This window comes from Bubalus kerabau, chromosome 4 (assembly GCF_029407905.1).
Source record: "Bubalus kerabau isolate K-KA32 ecotype Philippines breed swamp buffalo chromosome 4, PCC_UOA_SB_1v2, whole genome shotgun sequence".
In the NCBI taxonomy this organism is placed as follows: domain Eukaryota; kingdom Metazoa; phylum Chordata; class Mammalia; order Artiodactyla; family Bovidae; genus Bubalus; species Bubalus kerabau.
The window spans coordinates 94305166-94319099 of NC_073627.1; the positions used below are offsets into that span (position 1 = coordinate 94305166).

The following is a 13934-nucleotide window of genomic DNA, read 5'->3' on the forward strand; positions in this document are numbered from 1 at the left end:
CCCAGGGACGGTGGAGCCTGGTGGGCTGCCATCTATGGGGTCGCACAGAGTCGGACACGACTGAAGTGACTTAGCAGCAGCAGCAGCAGCAGCAGCAGCAGCAGCATTGCATATCCAACATGGTGTGGATCTGAGTTGATTACATCCCAAATGATAATGCTCCTCCAGATTAGCCTAGAGAATGATAGAAGAGGAGACTGGGAATTTGAACCAACACAATTCTCCAGTCCCTGTGTTAAACAGTGACAAAATAAAAACATTAGCTTCTCGTTGGGGAATATAATGTGAACTAACTAAACAACTTATTTATCAAAACTGCTAGCTCATCAAGATTCACTTCAAAATTCTTCCTTCATTGAGTCCACTAATCCAAAGTTATTAAATCATAAACTCTGCTCAATCTCAACTAGTTCCCCACCTTGCAAGACCTGCCTTAAAACCACTCAGCCCAGGTCCTAAATCTCTATTAATGCCTCTCCCTAATTTCCCCATTTTGAGGCACGCCTTAGACCCTGTCACAGTGATGTTTTCCCTTAAACAAAAGTAAATTAAAATAAATGTAGCTTTTCTGATCAATCCCTGGAGAAGGGGAAGGCTACCCACTCCAGTATTCTGGCCTGGAAAATTCCATGGACTATATAGTCCATGGGGTTGCAAAGAGTTGGACACAACTGAGCGACTTTCACTTTCTGATCAATGGGTTTTCTGTGTGCACGTGTGTTTTCTGTTAGAAGGGATCAACAGTTGACACAAGCAATAAACAAATAAATAGCCTGCCAGATGAGGATTAGTGCTACGAAAAAAATAGACAAAGAAGTAGGGAAGAAAATGCATGTGGGTGGTGGCGGGTAGGTCGGGTGTTCCAATTTTAGATCAGGTAATCAGGGAAGGCCCCCCTAAGTGGATAACATTTGAGCAAAGACCTGTAGGTGGTGAAGGAGCAAGCATGCAGCTATTTAGAGAAAGAGCATTTCTGAAAGAGGGACTAGCAACTGCAAAGGATTTGAGATAGGAACTTGCCTGACATGTTGGAGAAGTAACAAGGAGGCCAGTTTGACTAGAGAAGAGAGCAAATGGCAGAAATTGGATATAAGGAATAAAAGCTAAAGGGAGGGAAACTTCCCTGGCAGTCCAGTGGTGAAAAGCTAAGATCCCACATGCCTCATGGCCAAAAAATCGAAACATAAAACAGAAACAATATCGTAATAAATTCAATAAAGACTTAAAAAATGGCCCACATTCATAAAACAAAAAAGCCAGTGGGAGGTAAATGATCTGTATAGGGCATTTTCTCTAAATGACATGGGCAACCATTCAAGTGAACTTTACAATCAGTTTATCAAGGAATTAGAGTAAATTTTTAGATCACTTGGGGGATAATTGACATTTTTATGGTATTAAATCTGCCCAGCCAGGAATATATTTCTCCATTCTAGATTTTCTTTTATTTCCTTCAGTAAAACTTATATAGTTTTTGCCCCATAATTTTATAAATTTTTATTAAATTTATTACTAGGTTTAAAAAGTTTGTTTTTCTTTGGATTAGTTTTGGCTTTGGGGATTTTCCTTCCAGTACATTCTCTAACTGGACTACATCTCAGTTACAACTGTTACTCTAAACTCAACCACTATTTTGACCTCTATCATGACAGGTTAGTTTGTTTTGCCTATTTTCACCTTTATATAATTATTAGGATTTTTTTTTAATTATTAATTTTGAATGTATTCCTCCTATAGTCAGTTACGAAAGTTCAGAATTAACTCGAATAGCCATTTTCTTGGGATATTTTGGTAATAATTATCTCTAAATAATGATAATTTGTTCTCTTTGGTCTTGGTGAGTGAGTTGAGTGAAAGTTGCTCAGTTGTGTCCAACTCTGTGACTCCATGCACTGTAGCCTGCCAGGCTCCTCTGTCCATGGAATTCTCTAGGCTAGAATACTGGAGTGGGTAGCTTTTCCCTTCTCCAGGGGATCTTCCCAACCCAGGAATCAAACCCAGGTCTCCTATATTTAGGCAGATTCTTTACCATCTGAGCCACCAGGGAAGCCCTTGGTCTTGGTAGTTATGGATTACTTCTGTTCCCTAGCTTACTGCATTGGATAGAATTCTCAGAACAATTTGAATAAAAGAGGTGGTAGCAGTCAGGTATGGATGTGAGAGTTGGACTGTGAAGAAAGCTGAGCGCCGAATAATTGATGCTTTTGAACTGTGGTGTTGGAGAAGACTCTTGAGAGTCCCTTAGACAGCAAGGAGATCCAACCAGTCCATCCTAAAGGAGATCAGTCCTGGGCGTTCTTTAGAAGGACTGATGCTAAAGCTGAAACTCCAATACTTTGGCCACCTCATGTGAAGAGTTGACTCATTTTTGGAAAAGACTCTGATGCTGGGAGGGAGTGGGGAAAGGAGTAAAAGAGGATGACAGAGGATGAAATGGCTGGATGGCATCACCGACTCGATGGACATGAGTTTGAATGAACTCCGGGTGTTGGTGATGGACAGGGAGGCCTGGCGTGCTGAGATTCATGGGGTCGTAAAGAGTCGGACACGACTAAGTGACTGAACTGAACTGAGGGCTTCCCTGGTGGTCCAGTGGTTGGGAGTTTGCCTTGCAATGCGGGGTGTCGCCAGTTTACTCCCTGGTCTGGGAAAATCCCATATGCTGCGGGGCAACTAAGCCTGCACACAGTAGCTGGGGAGTACCGCCTGCTGCAGCTAGAGAAAAGCCCATGCAGCAGTGAAGACTCAGCACAGCCAAAAGTAAATAAATAAATAAAATTTTTTTTAAAAGATAAAAAGCTTTTATTCATGGCACTAATGTGAACTAATTCTTACATTTAATCTCTTTAATCTTGACTTATTAGAAATTATTTTTATATTAAGAAAGTATCTTTTTCTAACTTCCTATTTTTTTTAACCAAAATTCTATTTTTGCATCTTTAGTGAGCACTGTAAGTGGTATGCTGAACAAGAAAACCAGCAGAATGTAATTAAAATGTACCTATGTGTTATTTCCCATGGTACCTTTAACTTATATTCAAGGGGCAAGGTTCATTGCTTCCCCCTGGATGAAACTCAGTTTTGACTATTCTGACTCGTCTTTGGTGACTGGAAATCCAGACATCATTGTAGAAGGCAAAATCTGTAAGTTTTTAAAATGCTTTTATATATTTTAGTGTCAGCATTATACTGGATTTGTATAATCAGGGATCTTTTCATACTCATCTTTAAATACTAAAAGAATAACCTTTCTTTGAAAGGTTGATAAAACTCAACTTTAATCTTGCTGCTTGGTGGTCTTTTAGGAAGGAAGTATCTGATTTGAAAAAACCACAAGGGCTCCTAAAAATAACTGTGGAAAAACTACAGGGATTATGTTGGAATTTGAATAATTACATGAAAGGGTAAGAAGAAGAGAAATCAACTCGCTACTGTTAATGGGGTTCTTTTTCTTTAATCATAGAGAAAATATTTGCATTTGGAATTACATAAGGCAGAGATCTTTGTTACAGTCAACAGAATATTACACTAGGTATTTCAAGCAGAAAAGTATTTGTTATATTTAATGCAAGAGTTTACTGAATAATTGGAAGAGTTGGAGGAAAAGGCTTTAGGTTGAGTGTAAATTGTTAACATTATTGGCCTGTAATGAACCATGCCTCTTGGTTGTGGAAGTCCTGTCCCTTGAATCTGGAATAGCCTTGTATCTTATTGTGACTTTTTTTAACCAAAAAAATGCATCATTAGGTGACACTGCCAGTTCTGGGCCTAAGTATTTGGAAGGTGTGGCAGATTTTTGGAAGATCTTATGCTCGGGTAAAGAGTGTGTAAGAGATGCAGCCACTCTAAGGGAGAAACCAGATGCAGAAACTACATGGAGAGGTGAGGGCACAAGACTAGAGAGTGAAGACCTGAGGAGCTCAACCAAGCGCAAGAAGAAAGGTCCCCTGTTTTCCATGACCTACGTTGAGCCCTTCCAGCCAGCCTCTAGCAATCTGAAGTAACCTAGCTGAGGCATCAGATGTGTAAGTTTCACTTATATCTTGGATGGCTCAGCCCCCTGCAGGTACCACATGGAATAGATATGAACTCTGTGCTTCCAAGGTGGCTCAGTTCAATTCAGTTCAGTTGCTTAGTCGTGTCTGACTCTTTGCAACCCCATGGACTACAGCATGCCAGGCTTCCCTGCCATCACCAACTCCCAGAGCTTGCTCAAACTCCTGTCCATTGAGTCGGTGATGCCATCCAACCATCTCATCCTCTATCATCCCCTTCTCCTCCTACCTTCAGTCTTTCCCAGCATCAGGGTCTTTTCCAATGAGTCGGTTCTTCACATCGGGTGACCTAAGTATTGGAGTTTCAGCTTCAGTATCAGTCCTTCCAATGAATATTCAGTACTGATTTCCAGTGGTGAAGAATCTACCTGCCAAGGGGGAGATGCAGGTTTAATCCCTGGGTCGGAAAGATCACTTGGAAAAGGAAATGGCAACCCACTGCAGTATTCTTGCCTGGAAAATCTCATGGACAGAGGAGCCTGACAGGCTACAGAGAGCTGCAAAGAGTTGGACACGACTTAGCAAGTCAGCAGCAGCAGCAGCAGCTCTACACATCTCTTCATGACTTCTGGTGGCAAATTGTTAACCATGGTCAACATCCTTCTGCTCACACTCTCTTTCTATTAGGGCCATAGAATATACCAGAATATAGAATATACTTTCTTTCTAATTTCCTTTCTACTTCAACAACCCCACTCTCCTACTAGTAAGTTCGGACAAGAGGTGTTCATTTTAGGATGAAGAAAGAGATCTGTGGATGCAGAGCAGTGATAGTTGCACAGCAACGTAACTTTAATGTTATTGAACTGTATACTTTAAAATGGTTAAAATGGTCAGCTTTATGTTATATTTTACCAGAATAAAAAAGAAGAAGTGTTATCTTAAATACAGCTCCTTTAGCTTTTGTTAAGTAATATGAAAACAGGAAAAAAAAATTCCTTGAAAAATGTATGGTGCTATGTGCTCCATCGTGTCCGACTCTTCGTGACGCTATGGACTGTCGCCCGCCAGGCTCCTCTGTCCATGGGATTCTCCAGGTAAGAATACTGGAGTGGGTTGCCATTTCCTTCTCCCAGGGATCTTCCTGGCCCAGGGATGGAACCCACATCTCCTCTACTGGCAGGCGAATTCTTTACCACTGAGCCACCAGGGAAGCCCCAGGAGGCAAGACACAGAGCCAGTGAAAAGATATTGATTTGAACTTGAGAAACTTTACCAGTGTAAGCAGAAGTGAAGTGACCACACTGAATGAGAAGCTGAGTTTCGCATCTTTCACAACCAATTCTACATCTTAGTTTTCTCTTTACCTGAAATGTCAGTGAAGAAAACACATGACAGCTTCTTAACATCACTCCTGCACAACTTTTTTGACCATTCCTCAGCCTTGCCATTGTTTGGGCAACTGTACCACAGGTATGTGGTATATACCTATCCACACTTGACCTTTATGATGAGCATGGTCATATTTCCTTTCTCAATTCATATATACTAAGGTGAAATTATAACTGCGGTCTAAGTAGTTTATGGTATTTAGTATCTACACAAAGAGGAAATGTATAACTGCAATTTTATAGGGACTTCCTTGGTGGTCAAGTGCTTAGGACTCCATGCTCCCAACTCAGGGGCCATAGGTTCAAGCCCTAGTCAGGGAACTAGGATTCCACATGCTTCGCAGACGTGACCAAATAAATAAATAAATATTTTTTTAAAAGATGAAATTTTATATACCTGCATAGTCCTCAAAAGTTGTTATGGCATTCATCAGGGATCATGTTGCATAAGGATAAAATGCTCTAAAACCACTATCAATGTTTTGCTTAATCATGATGTTAAATTATAGATGTTATGATGAGAAAAGTAGGCTCAAGTAAATGCATGCAAAACTAAGTAATTCTTAATCCCAGAAGTCCTTGTCATTGAAACATTGCAAAAAGGAAAATAATTTCTGAATAGAGTTAGTAGAAATAAAATTACAGTCTGGTTTTCTAAGTTCTAAATTTATATTTTCACAACCACCTCTTTTTTATGTAGTTTAAAATTATTAATTTATCTTCCTTTACAAATGTTTATATAGCTTTCCCCAACACTGTTTGATATTGCTTAAATCCTGTCTACAAAAACAACTACTTTTACTGTTCCTAGCTGTATACAGAAGATCCCCAACTTACAATGGTTCCACTTACAATTTTTGACTTTATGATGGTGTGAAAGTGATCCATATTCAATAGAAATGGTACTTCAAATTTTGAATTTTGAATTTTGACTTTTTTTTCCTGGGTTAGTAATACGTGTTCTCGTGATCCTGAGTAGCAGTATTGAGCTTCTGATCACCAGGGTAAACAACCAATACTCTTAGAAGCATTCTGTGGCCACACAACCTGTCTGTTTTACACTTTCATTAGAGTAGTCAATGGATCACATGAGATATTCAAAGCTTTATTATAAAATAGGCTATGTGTTAGATGGCTTTACACAACTGTAAGTGATGTAAGTGTTCTGAGACTGGTTAAGGCAGGCTAGGCTAAGCTATGATATTCAACAGGTTACATGTATTACATGCATTTCTGACAAGGTATTTTCAACTTACAATGGATCTGTCGGGGTGTTGCCCCCGACAGAAGGTCTCAAAATACAGGATAAGCATACAAGTATCAGTTCTATATACTGACAGTGAACACTGAAATTAAAACTACAAGTCTAACTATGTTTGGAGACTTCATCTCTCTCTCTCAACATTTTTAAGACAAACAGACAGAAAATAATGAAGTACATACAAGAACTCAACAATGCCTTCATCCAATAGGGTATGCTGCTGCTGCTGCTAAGTCACTTCAGTCGTGTCCGACTCTGTGCGACCCCATAGACGGCAGCCCACCAGGCTCCACCATCCCTGGGATTCTCCAGGCAAGCACACTGGAGTGGGTTGCCATTTCCTTCTCCAATGCATGAAAGTGAAAAGTGAAAGTGAAGTCGCTCAGTCGTTTCTGACTCTTAGCGACCCCATGGACTGCAGCCTACCAGGCTCCTCCGTCCATGGGATTTTCCAGGCAAGAGTACTGGAGTGGGGTGCCATTGCCTTCTCCGCCAATAGGGTATAAGGCTAATAAAACTAAATGAGTGTATGCTCAGTTATGTTCAACTCTTTGTGACCCCATGAACTGTAGCCCACCAGGCTCCTCTGTCTGCGGGATTTGCCAAGCAAGATTATTGGAGTGGGTTGCCATTCCCTCCTCCAGGGAATCTTCCCGACCCAAGAAATTGAACCTGTGTCTCCTGCAGCTCCTGCAGTGGTAGGTGGATTCTTTATCATTTGAGCCACCTGGGAAGCTCCACATATAATTGACACTTCTTGAATATTTACCTAACAAAAGCAGAATATACAGTCTTTTCAAGTACCCTTGGAACATCTATATTAGACTGTATCCTGGACCATAATACAATCCTCAAACAATGTAAAAGAACTGAGACTTCCCTGGTGGTCCAGTGGTTAAGATTCCATGCTTCCACTGTAGAGGGCACAGGTTCCATTCTTGGTCAGAGAAATAAGATTCTGCATGCAGCGCTGCCAAAAAATAAAGAAATAAATAAATAGTAAAAGGACTGAAATCATACATAAAGTATATTCTTTGTTCCTATTTACAGATAACATAATTGTCTATGTAGAAAATCCCATGAAATGTCACAAAATTTTTTTCTAAACTAATAAACGAGCTCAAGAAGGTTTCAAAATTCAGGGTAAGCATACAAGTATCAATTCTATATACTGGCAGTGAACACTGAAATTAAAACTACAATAGTTCCAAAAAATTACCTACTTAATTGTAAATCTAACAAACCATATATGGGGTTTGTGGGCTGAAAGCTACAAATGATAATGAAAACAATTAAAGATGATCTAAATTAGTGGAGAGACATACTGTGTTCATGAGTTAGAACACTCAACCTAGTGAAGATATCAAATCACCCCAAATTGATGTGTAAGTTTAATTCTTACCAAAATACAAATTTCAAAATTGATATAGACAAGCTTTAGGGCTTCCCTGATAGCTCAGTTGATAAAGAATCAACCTGCAATGCAGGAGACCTGGGTTCGATCCCTGGGTTGGGGAGATCCCCCAGAGAAGGGAAAGGCTACCCACTCCAGTTATTCTGGCCTGGAGAATTCGCTGGACTGTATAGTCCATGGGGTCCCAAAGAGTCAGACATGACTGAGCGACTTTCACTTTCAGACAAGCTTATTCTACAAATTTTATGGAAAAGCAAGAAATTATAATTGCCAGAAAAGAACTTAAGAAATAAGAATAAAGTAGAAGGAATCATTCTACCTGATTTTATGATTAATTTCAAAGCTTCAGTCATTAAGACTGTGTTAGTACTTCATTAATCAAGATGGTGGCTCAGACAGAAACACACGATGATCAGTTAAAGGAGATAGAGAAATAATCCCACAGAGGCAGAACAATGCGATTATCAACAGAGTATAAAAGCAGTTAAATGACAAAAGGTTTATTTTTTCAGCAAAGGTGCTGGAATATTTGGACATCCATAGGGAAAAAAATAAGTAAACAAACCTCCATCTAAACTTCAAACCTTAGCCAAAAATTAACTCAAATGGATCATAAATTTAAATATAAGATGTTAAGTTATAAAATTTTCCGAAGAAAACATAGAAAAATCTTTGGGACCTGGGGCATGATAACAAAAGCATCATCCTTGAAAGAAAAAAAATGATAAATTGGACTTCATCAAAATTAACAACTTTTAGCTGGTGAAAGATTTGGTAAAGATGAAAAGACAAGCTACTAACTGAAAGAAAATATTTACAGATCACATCTGACAAAGGATTCTTATCTGGAATATATAAAGAATGCCAAAATTCAACAGTGAAAAAACAATCCAATTTGAAAATGGGCAAAGGACATGAAGAGGCATTTCACCAAAGAGATTACACAGATGGTAAACAGGCATATGGAAAGATGCTTACTATCACTAATTATCAGAGAAGTAAAATTAAGGCCACGCTGTTAGAACAGTGAAAACAAAAAAACACAATTCCAAATGGTAGTGAAGGTGTCTAAAAGCTACATCTCTGATAGATTAATTGTTGGTGGGAATATAAAGTAATATAGCCATCCTGGAAAACAGTTTCGTAATAAACTGAATATGCAACTACCTACAACCCAGTAATTGCACTCCTGGGCATGGATCTCAGAGGAATGAAAAGTTATACCTGCACAAAAACTACACACAAATGTTCACAGCAGTTTTATTTGTAATGGCAACTATCTGGACAACCAAAATATCTTTCAATAGGTGAATGGCTAAAAAGAAACTGTACCAAAAAAAAAAAAAACAAACCCTGTACATTTATACCACAGAATCTACTCAGATATAAGAAGCAGCAGCTGGGTTTCCCTGGTGGTCCAGCGTTTGAGAATCCACCTGCCAATGCTGGGGACATAGGTTCAATCCATATGTTAAAATTCCACATGCCACAGAGTAACGAAGCCCGCGCATCACAACTACTGAGTCTGTGCTCTAAAGCCCATGAGCCCCAACTACTGAGCCCATGCACCGCAATGAATGAAGCTTGAGTGCCTACAGCCTGTGCTCTGTAACAAGCATCGCCACCATAATGAGAAGCCCAAGCACCAAAACAAAGAGTAGTCCTCACTTGCCGCAACTAGAGAAAGCCCACAGGCAGCAGCAAGACCAAATACAGCTGCTGCTGCTGCTGCGAAGTCACTTCAGTCGTGTCCAACTCTGTGCGACCCCATAGATGGCAGCCCACCAGGCTCTCCCGTCCCTGGGATTCTCCAGGCAAGAACACTGGAATGGGTTGCCATTTCCTTTTCCAATGCATGAAAGTGAAAAGTGAAAGGGAAGTCGCTCAGTCATGTTGGACTCTTCACAACCCCATGGACTACAGCCCACCAGGCTCCTCCATCCATGGGATTTTCCAGGCAAGAGTGCTGGAGTGGGGTGCCATTGCCTTCTCTGCAAATACAGCTAAAAATAAATAAATAAATTTTTTTACAAAGCAATGACCATTGGTATATGGAAAAACTTAGATGGATTTCAACAGCAGGAAGATGAGTGGGAAAAGCTCATTTGAAAGGTCACATAGTGTATGATTCCACATATACAATGGAAAGAAATGACAAAATGCTTTCTTCCCAGTTGTTCTCATGATAACCTAGATTCATTAATGCCTCTCTTACCCCTGTGTCTGAGAATGACACTTCTCATTGATAAATCTAGCTACTGCCTCACCAATTAGTACAACTGTAACCATTTTAATGGAAATCATTTTAAGTAAGAGTTGATATGTATCCCCAGAATTAAGCAATGATAATTCCTTCCTTCACATCTTTTACATATAATGTGCACAAGTCCCCATACTAACACACAGTATTAGTAACACAAACTTATTGCTATGAACAGCAATTGATGGTCCAGCGCTGCAGTCCATGGGGTTGCAAACAGCTGGACACGACTCAGCAACTGAACATAACTGAACTAGTACATCCTGATTTTTCCCTCTTAAGGACCAAAGTTCCAAATACTTTTGATTTCCAGAGGAAGCTAGGCCTAGACCAGGTTTATTACATCTCTGACAACTCTTTAAAAAAAAAAAAATTATTTCTTTGACTGTGCTGAGTCTTAGCTGCAGCATGTGGGATCTAGTTCCCGGACCAGAGATCGAACCCAGGCCCCCTGCATTGGAAGCATGGAGTCTTAGCCACTGGACCACCAGGGAAGTCCCTGAACTATCTGATTAATGTTCTTTATCTTCCCCATATTCTTGCTTACTTCCTCACTACGAGGCTTAAAATATCACATATAAGAAAAGAGTTCAGTACCAATTGCTGTTCACACCAATAAGTTTGTATTACTAATACCGTGTGTTAGTGTGGGGACTTGTGCACATTATACATAAAAGAAGTGAAGGAAGGGATTATCATTGCTTAATTCTGGGGATACATATCAACTCTTACTTAGAAATGATTTCCATTAAAGTGGTTACAATGAATGTACTTGTAGTCTATGAATAATGTCAGTGCTTTTAAAGGGTTAACCTTTAAGCACATGAAATATTCACAAAGTCAAAACAAATATAAGTACCCTAGAGTGTCTTATCTGCTTTCTCAGCTTAAAGGATAAGAGAGACTCTGTCCGAGTTTTTCACCTACCCCCTTCTTCTCATTTATTCAACAAATATTTATTGAGACAAATTTTATTGAGTGCCTGTGAATGCCAGGCACTGATCACCAAGATAGTGCCTTCCTCCAAGTATAGAAGAGTCAGAAATACTGTAATGAAGAAATTATGTCACAGTAAGATGAGGTCAGACTGTCTTTCATGGGGAAATTTGGGGTTTGAGTCCATTACGGTTGCTGCAGAAGGAGTTAAATAGAATGGGCTGGTGGTAGGGACAAGCTGCGAATGGGGTGGGGCAGACAGAGACTGAGGAAATTTGAAGCTGGAAATACTTTCAAGTCCGAAGACAGAAGGTGGAAGAGTGCTGGCCTGGTTTTTCTTCCAGCATCTTTTTCTAATTACACAGTGCTGCTGGCCCCCTGCTCCACCTAGAGGAGGTGTGGGATCACACAAAGGCAGGGACCTGAGAACTGAAGGGCTGAACTGTTGCCTTGGCCATTTGAGTAGATGTTTGATTTTGGGTAAGTTGCAGAACTTCTGTGTGCCTCTTTGCTCATCTGTAAAATGGGGATAGTAACACCTGGATTAAATGAAAGACTGTAAGTCAAGTTTCTCCCTCAGTTCATTCAGATCTTCTTTCCCCCTCTCCTTGGCTTTAGTTGGTTTGAATATTGTATTTTCTTCTTGCAACTTCCCATTGCTCCTCTAATCTCTATCTTGCTCTACTTTTTCTGGCATCCACACTAAGAAGGCTGACTATGGGGGAGGGGTGCATCAAGCATGGCTGGAGAGGAGCATAAGCTTACAGTAGTTTAGAAAATCTCTCCAAGTGGCTCTCATGAGCCCAACACTCCCGCCTCCCTCTCCCGCTGCTCCCTTCCCCTCCCCCTCCTCTCAAGAAGTGCGGCTCCCAGGGATCCTGGGCTTTTGTTCTCTAGAGGCTTAAACTACCACCTGTTTCGCCCTGACTTATTGTTTAAAGGGAATTATTCCCTGTCTACAGACTATCAAAAATCAAAATTGCCAGAACTTAGAGACAGCAAGAGCTAAGTTTGTACTTTTTCCTCTCTTTTCAATACTAACACTAAAACATCAATGCTTTCCTATTTTCCCTCGATTTTCCATTTCTTTTCTGAGGATCTCCGGGCTCTCAATAACCACTCCCTCTACTTATTGATACTATCATAAAGCGTTAATATAAATTCTCTTTTAATATTAATTGTAATTTATCTATTAATATATACCTGTCTTCCCTACTTGGTATTAAGTACCTATGGTCTGCAGTGTCTTCTACAGCAGTAGTTTCTCAAACTTGAATATGCCTAAGAATCTTGTTATGGGGATCTTGTTAAAACACAGATTCTGATTTAGCAGGACTGGGGAGGGGCTGAGTTTCTTCTAACAACTTCCAGGTGAAACCCCTGGACCACACTTGGAGTTGCAAAGCCTCATTGGATTTAGAACAAAGAGGGTGCACATGAGATGGTTGCTGGAGGATGCCTTGGTTTCTCCTACTCAGTGCTTGGAATTTTTCTTCAATACATCTTTCTCCACTTTTTCCTGTGCACTATTTATGACTAACTGACAATTATTTCTTTGTGTACTTAGCTGTGCCCTTCCTTCCCTTTTTCATAGTCAACAGTCTGGTCCAGAAACCAGTCACTTAGGGAGTACAACAGAAATCTTCAGCCTTTTTCTACTGTCATCTACTTTGTAGCAAGCAAGGTTAACTTTTTAAGGAATCATCTTTACCTTTGTTGCTGAGTAAACTATAGTAGCTACTTGGTATCATATCAAACTCAAATTTAGAATGAGAAGCTTCAAAACATGCCTCCAACCCTTCCCTCTCCTTTGCCACTCAAGTTTCTCTTTTGCAGCACATGGAGCCCTCTGCGTGTTGCTGAGATATGAGTCAGTCTCCTGCAAGACATTTTGCATTTGGAATGTCTTCTTTCATTCTTTTTAAAGGCCAATGCATATGTCTTAAAAATTCTCCATTTTTACCAACTTAATATGAAGCATTATTTGATTTATTCCCAATTGTGAGTTCTTTGTTTAGAGAAGTATGAGCTATGTACTCTTATTTACATATTTTAATATCTTTATGCTTTTTTCATATTTTCATTTAGTTGTAAATGAGAACTGTCCGTACTTCTCTTTCATTGTCCTATCCTTAGCATCTAAGAGTGCTTGAGACTCAGTAGGCACTTTGGGTAGGGGGACTCTCAATGAAGGATGAAACAAAATTTAAGATCAGTTTGTAACAGTTTTCAAAATGCTTTCATTGCTACATTTATTGGGAACTTGGGTGAATGTTAATGGTTAAATAAGACAATTCTGGTGTAGTTCTGATAGAGTTAAAATATCAAAGTATCAACTTACATCAGAAGGCTGCACTTAATTACAACCAACTTATTAAAAATGTATTGGCTAAAGGATAAAAAAAAATTTAGAAATCCTTTGAAGAATATTTTGAGAGAGAAACATTTGAGGTTTAGTACCACCTACCAGCTACCCTTTTACTAGGAAAATAAAATTTAGATGCAGCCAAAATTTGGTAATGCCCAAACCCACATCCTATCTAAATGGCTTATGCTTTCCTGTCATTGTTTTCTAGCCTGCAGGTTTTGCATTCGTTAGGATTTCATATTTCTCAATAGTTCTTGGTGCTTTAAATTTAAAAGAAACGGGGCTTTCTCATATTACAATTTCAAGGAA

At 39.6% G+C, this 13934-nt stretch overlaps 1 protein-coding gene across 4 annotated transcripts in view; it reads left to right on the forward strand.

Annotated features, from left to right (window-relative positions):
• The first annotated feature begins 11487 nt into the window (after positions 1-11487).
• The window catches only part of PSIP1 (PC4 and SRSF1 interacting protein 1), a 43908-nt gene continuing 41461 nt past the window's right edge, over positions 11488-13934 (forward strand). Inside the window, exon 1 of one of the 4 annotated variants that reach the window (XM_055578023.1) lies at positions 11488-11737. The gene's annotated coding sequence lies outside the window, so the exon portion shown is untranslated. The remainder of the gene's footprint in view (positions 11738-13934) is intronic. The other 3 variants (XM_055578024.1, XM_055578025.1, XM_055578026.1) reach the window with 3 other exon arrangements.